The sequence below is a fragment of the Myotis yumanensis genome, unplaced genomic scaffold, assembly GCF_028538775.1.
Source record: "Myotis yumanensis isolate MYYU_CA2020_CCGP unplaced genomic scaffold, mMyoYum1.0.hap1 SCAF_4, whole genome shotgun sequence".
Taxonomy (NCBI): Eukaryota; Metazoa; Chordata; class Mammalia; order Chiroptera; family Vespertilionidae; genus Myotis; species Myotis yumanensis.
Window position 1 is genome coordinate 111152069 of NW_027223755.1, and position 5469 is coordinate 111157537.

The 5469-nt window shown below is 52.2% G+C and overlaps 1 non-coding gene across 1 annotated transcript; it reads left to right on the forward strand.

The window, feature by feature from the left end:
• Positions 1-3726: 3726 nt before the first annotated feature.
• TRNAL-UAG (transfer RNA leucine (anticodon UAG)) lies at positions 3727-3808 on the forward strand. Its single transcript has one exon. It is a non-coding gene; the product is annotated as a tRNA-Leu (tRNA).
• The last annotated feature ends 1661 nt before the right edge of the window (positions 3809-5469 follow it).

Below are 5469 nucleotides of genomic sequence, written 5' to 3' on the forward strand. Positions count from 1 at the left end.
AAACAACTAAAAAATATATTTTTTAATTCATTTCAGAGAGGAAAAGAGAGAGGGAGAAAGAGGTAGAATCATCAATGATGAGAGAGAATCATTGATCGGCTGCCGCCTGCACACCCCCAGCTGGGGCTCCAGACCACAACCCGGGCATGTGCCCTTGACTGGACTTGAACTAGCATGTGACCTTGACTGGAATCAGACCCAGGACCCGTTAGTCTGCAGACTGACGCTCTAACCACTGAGCAAACCGGCTAGGATCCTTAAAAACATTTTGCTAAATGAGCTACTAGTCTATACAAAAGGCAACATACTGCCTGACTTCATTTATATGAAGAGCCCAGAGGTGAAGGAGAGGCTGTTCCATGAAGTGTCCACTGTCTGTCCTGTGCGCTGGGCCAGGGGCAGAATGGAGATTTGTTCTCACAAACACCCGCTCCAAGGTTTGTCTGGCGGGAATCAGTGTTCATTCTGACATAAATCGGCACCCCTTCCCTGCTTCCTGCTGGTTTCTGGAACAGGCCGTTGTCCTGACCTGGTCAAGCATGTTAAGTGATGTCCCATGCATGTAACATGCATGTACTAGTCCTTGGCTTACCTCCTTGGCTCAGAAGGCAATGGGTTACTGGGCATGAGAAGTAAAGCCCGTCGCAGAGCCATCTGCTGGCCCACTGGTAGTTACAGGAAGAAGTTATGAAATGACCACTCTTCCGTCTTTTGGTGCTCATAACATTTCTCAGGCCAAGAGACCAGACAAAGAGGCCGACACCCCATGACTGCACTAAGAGTTTATGAAGGGGACTTACACAGGAGGTGCACCTGGGGCCTGCATGGCTGTGCTCTGTGCCACGGGGCAGGCGTGAAGGAGTTATTTAGGGCCGGGCAGGATAGATGGGGCACTGGGGCCCGGCCCGACCCAGATGAGGGAAAATGCCTTACATGTTTGCCTGGGGAAGGACAAGGGCTGTTCCAGGAACCAGCACAAACCAGCGCACTGGGCGGGGGCGGGGGGGGGGGGGGGGGGGGCACAGGGAGGGCCTACCGGGCAGCCTCCGAGGGGATGTAGGGAAACAATCTTTGTTCTGGCCTGGATCGCGTTGACCTAACATGAGGGTCAGACAGCGGTCACATCTGGATGGTGTGTTTCTCCCTTTCCCCTCGGAAGGCAAGCCCCAGGCTTAGGGGCGGGCCTGTGGAGCCTCTGGTTCTGCTTGTCCGAACGTCTGCAGAGGACGTCACCTGGAAGGAGGCAGCGAGGCCGTCACTCTCCACGGTATTCGTGAGCTGTGGGGTTTGGCTGTGAAGGAGGGCAGTGGTGAGGAAGAGGATGTCCCTTTAACGTCGTAAATATGACTGGACATTTGAAAAACCTCACAGTGAGCAAGCGTTATGTTGCACTTCAAACGTGAGACGTCAGAAACTGCCTCCCTTTACCACAGCCTGACGGTGTCACTGGACGGAGAAGTTAAAGGTGCTTTCCTTTTCTTTTCCTGCTTGTCTTTCTTTGCTCAGGTTTCAACAAGGCACCTGTATTACTTTTGCAAAAGTTATTTTTAAATGTCACTTAAAAGAAAAGAACAAAAACTAAACGGCCTGTTGCTTTGTTTCCGTGGCCTCCTGGCCTGGCTGGCAGGGGCAGCCTCGCTCTTGGAGGTGGAAACCCTGAGAAGCGGAGTCAGTTCTGGCCCGAGGTGCCGCTCGTGGACTTTCTGGTAGGAAGCCTCTGCCATGAGGGTTCTGAGAGCCCTGGCAGCAGCTCTCCTTCTCCCAGCTCAGCCCTAGTCACGGCGAATCAATGTTGACCTGAGTTCATTATCAGAGAGAGAGAGAGAGAGAGAGAGAGAGAGAGAGAGAGAGATGGGAGGAGTAGGGTGACTGCTGGCAAACGGTCTGACCACTGGAGCATGCAGTGCGTCGCTGGCCGCACAGGGTCGCCTGCAGAGGGCTCTGCTGCTTCTGTGGCCGGAGTGGGTGATCATCCTGAAGATGGGCCACAGCCTGGCCACCTCCTGCTGGGCAGCTCCACAGAAGCGTTTGCCTCTGCTTTTGTCTAAGTCCACATAGCGAGAGGGAGTGACCTCAACCAAGGATATAAAAACCATTGGTCAAGGAATAGCCTTGTTGCGACACTGTACTGGGTCCTGAGGCTATAGCATTGGGTTAACAAGACACCGTCACCTGCTCTCCTAGAGTGGACATTCTAGCAGGGACAAGTTGTCACCCTGGAAGAGACTCATGCATGCTTGAGGGCAGGGAGTGGGGGAGATTTTGTGGAATGCCACCCGTGAGCAGTGCCCCTGTAAGAGCTCTCATGGTGAGCTGGGAGGTGCTGGGAGGGCATGGGGAGCTTAGGTCCCTGGAGTCCCGGTTACCCCCTCACTATGGACCAGGGGTCTGCTTAAGTGCCTGAAACACATTACCACATTTAATCCACTTTGATGTGGCCACGTGCCCAGAACTGTGCCTGACACATTGTAGGCATTCAAGAAATACTTGCACAATGAATGAATTTAATTCTCACAGCAAGTCCTGTGAGGTGGGTACTATTATTATCATCCCATTAACAGGGATGAGTGACTGAGATCCAGAGAGAAGTCGCTTTCCTGAAGTCACGCAGCTGGTCAAGGCTCAGGCTGTGACTCCGGAGCAGTGGGTTCACCCACTGTATTGGCTTCCTATTGCTGCTATACCAAATCACCACAAAACCAGTGGCTTAAAACACCACAGTTTTAAGTTGAATCACATCTGCAGAGTCCCTTTTGCCACATAGAGTAACACATTCACAGCTTCTGGGGATTTGGATGAGGACGTCTGGGTGGAGGTATTATTCAGCCGACGACACCCACATAGTGATAACTGCCTTTACTGTGCTGCATTTCTGTTTGTTACTTTCCTTAAATATGCACGCGAATGGATAAGCCTATGTATGTGAGGGTATCATTAGGAAACAAGCGGACTAAAAGGAATTACAACTCGAGGCAGGAGGCAGGCAAGCAGAACTTGGGAATGTCAAAGGAGACATGACTCTTATCTACAGTGTTCATTTACTTTGTTACTAGAAAATATGTGAAGCAAATATGAAAAATGGCAACCCTTCTGGGCGGCGGAGACGGAGGTCTGCTGTGTACTGACTGCATTAAGAAACCACACTGAAACCCAGAGGGCTGGCTCGGCCTGGGCGGCGGCGACCAGGCACTGGCCTCAGGGTGCCTCCCTCTGAGGTGCTGGAGGGCGCCCACACGTGCCAACGATCCCTAACAATCTTCGGTGATTGCCCTCCCTGGAAATCGGGCAGGGACCAGACCATGGGGCCCCAGGCCTGCAGAGGTGCCCGGAGGTAGGGGAGAGAGCTCGCAGGGTGGGACCCGGCCGATTCCCCGGAGGCCCCAGGTCGGCGGGCAAGAGCCGTGCCGCCGCCGCGCCCCCAGGTGGCCGTGGGCGGTAGACACACGTTCACGGAGGATCAAATGCACACACACCACAGGATTGAGCATTAATGTTTAACGTCGAGAAACTCTCCTTTCCTTCCGAATGCTGTGTCCGACGCAGCTACTGTTGCGAGTCACTAGGGCACAGTGACTCAGATGAAGAGGGAGGCCGGGGCTTAGCAGGAACCCGAGAGGCTACTAGACTGATATTGAGCATGCGCAGGTCCACGAGGGCGGGGCTTGTAGCGTAGGGAGCCACGTCATTAGCCTGATATAGTCTCAACGGAACCCGCAGCGAGCGGGAGGTAGCGTGGCCGAGTGGTCTAAGGCGCTGGATTTAGGCTCCAGTCATTTCGATGGCGTGGGTTCGAATCCCACCGCTGCCATACCGTTGTTGGTCTCACTTTTCCATCTTTAAAGCCACAACCTTTTTGTGTCGTTCTCACAATTCCTCTTTCTTCTTTCTTTTCTATTTTCTGACGCTCATTTTTTTCTTTTAATAGAATTGGTGACAGGGAGGGGAGAACTAAGAAACTGCAGCACAGGCCCTCTCGCGCCCTAGCCTAGTACACAAACCCACCAATCCTGCTACCTAAAACACAAAAAGGAAAGCGTTTCTGTATTCCCAGGATAAACCATCTGAGATACTTTGGAAAGTTCCCAACAGTCGTTTAATGGTTGGATGTCTGAGGCCACAGGGAATGGGTCTCTTCACCCAACAAGTACAAAGGTTATGTGGGGGTGATTTAATCATGTCCTGAGCTAAAAAGGGTTCCTTCTGACTGGCTCTGTGTACTTTGGAGAGCACTCACTGACTCCAGAAACCTCTGCTGGCAGAAATGTGTCAGGCGTCCCTGGGGAGGGGCTCTGGTGTCAGGGGGACTGCCCCACTTGGGGATTATCAACCTTGATGTCCCAGCTTCATAGGTCTACCTCCTACTTGGTCTTCAGTCTTGGTTTAGGGGCACCCCAGTTACTTATTCATTCAACAACTACTTATGCAGGACCTACTGCGGGCCAGAAACCACGCTCCTCATGAAGCTACAGAACAAACAAGGCAGACATGTGTTTGCACCCATGGAGTTTACAGACATTGTAACTGCATCAATCACGCCTCTGAGGAGGGAGTGTTAGCAGTGCAGCAAGCTAACCTGACCCAGGGCCAACAGAAGTGGCATTTAGTTGGGACTTGAAATGAAATTCTGTGAAGGCAATTCAGGGTGCTGGACCGAGAGCAAGCAGTGGAGCAATAGCAAAAGATGGGCCTGAAGTGGTAGGCAAGGAGGGCCATCCATGCCCAGGTAAGGCTTTGAACTTCAGCCTGCACTCATCGAAAGGTTTTAAGCCAGAGGGTGGCACGTCCCAATTTTGGATTCGAAAAGCTCCCTCTGGCAGCGAGAACAGGAGGCTGCCTTCAGAGCCTACAGCAGTCGTCTAGGAGAACAGAGAGCAGCTTGTACTGGGATGTGGCGGTGTGGGGGCCAAAGGGGTGGGGCAGAGAGACATTTTGTATGTGGATCTGACAGAATCACTGATGAAACAAGAAGAGGAATATGTTAAAAGTAATTCCAAGCTTCCCGCCCTGGCCAGGTGGTTCAGTTGGTTGGAGCGTCATCCCCTACACACCAAAAAGTGATACCAGGTTTTGGGGTTGGGCCCCTGCCTGGCGGTGTCTATTCTCTCTGTAGGAGGAAACGTAGGATGAAGAGGTTTGCAAGATAGACGATTTCAGTTTGATTCACACTGAATTTGAGTCAATCTCTTGTGGGACATGGAGTTGGACATAGAAGTCTGGAGTCTAACATTCCATGCAAAAAATACAGATTGAGAAGACATTGGGGGCAGAGGCCATGGGAATGGATGAACTACCCAGGAAGAGTGCATGCAGGGAGCAGAGTCCTGAGGAACATCTTAAAGGGAGGACAATGGAAGGGAAGCCAGTGAAGGAGGCAGAGGACTGGCTAGACCAGGGGTGGGCAAACTTTTTGACTCGAGGGCCACAATGGGTTCTTAAACTGGACCAGAGGGCCGGAACAAAAGCATGGAT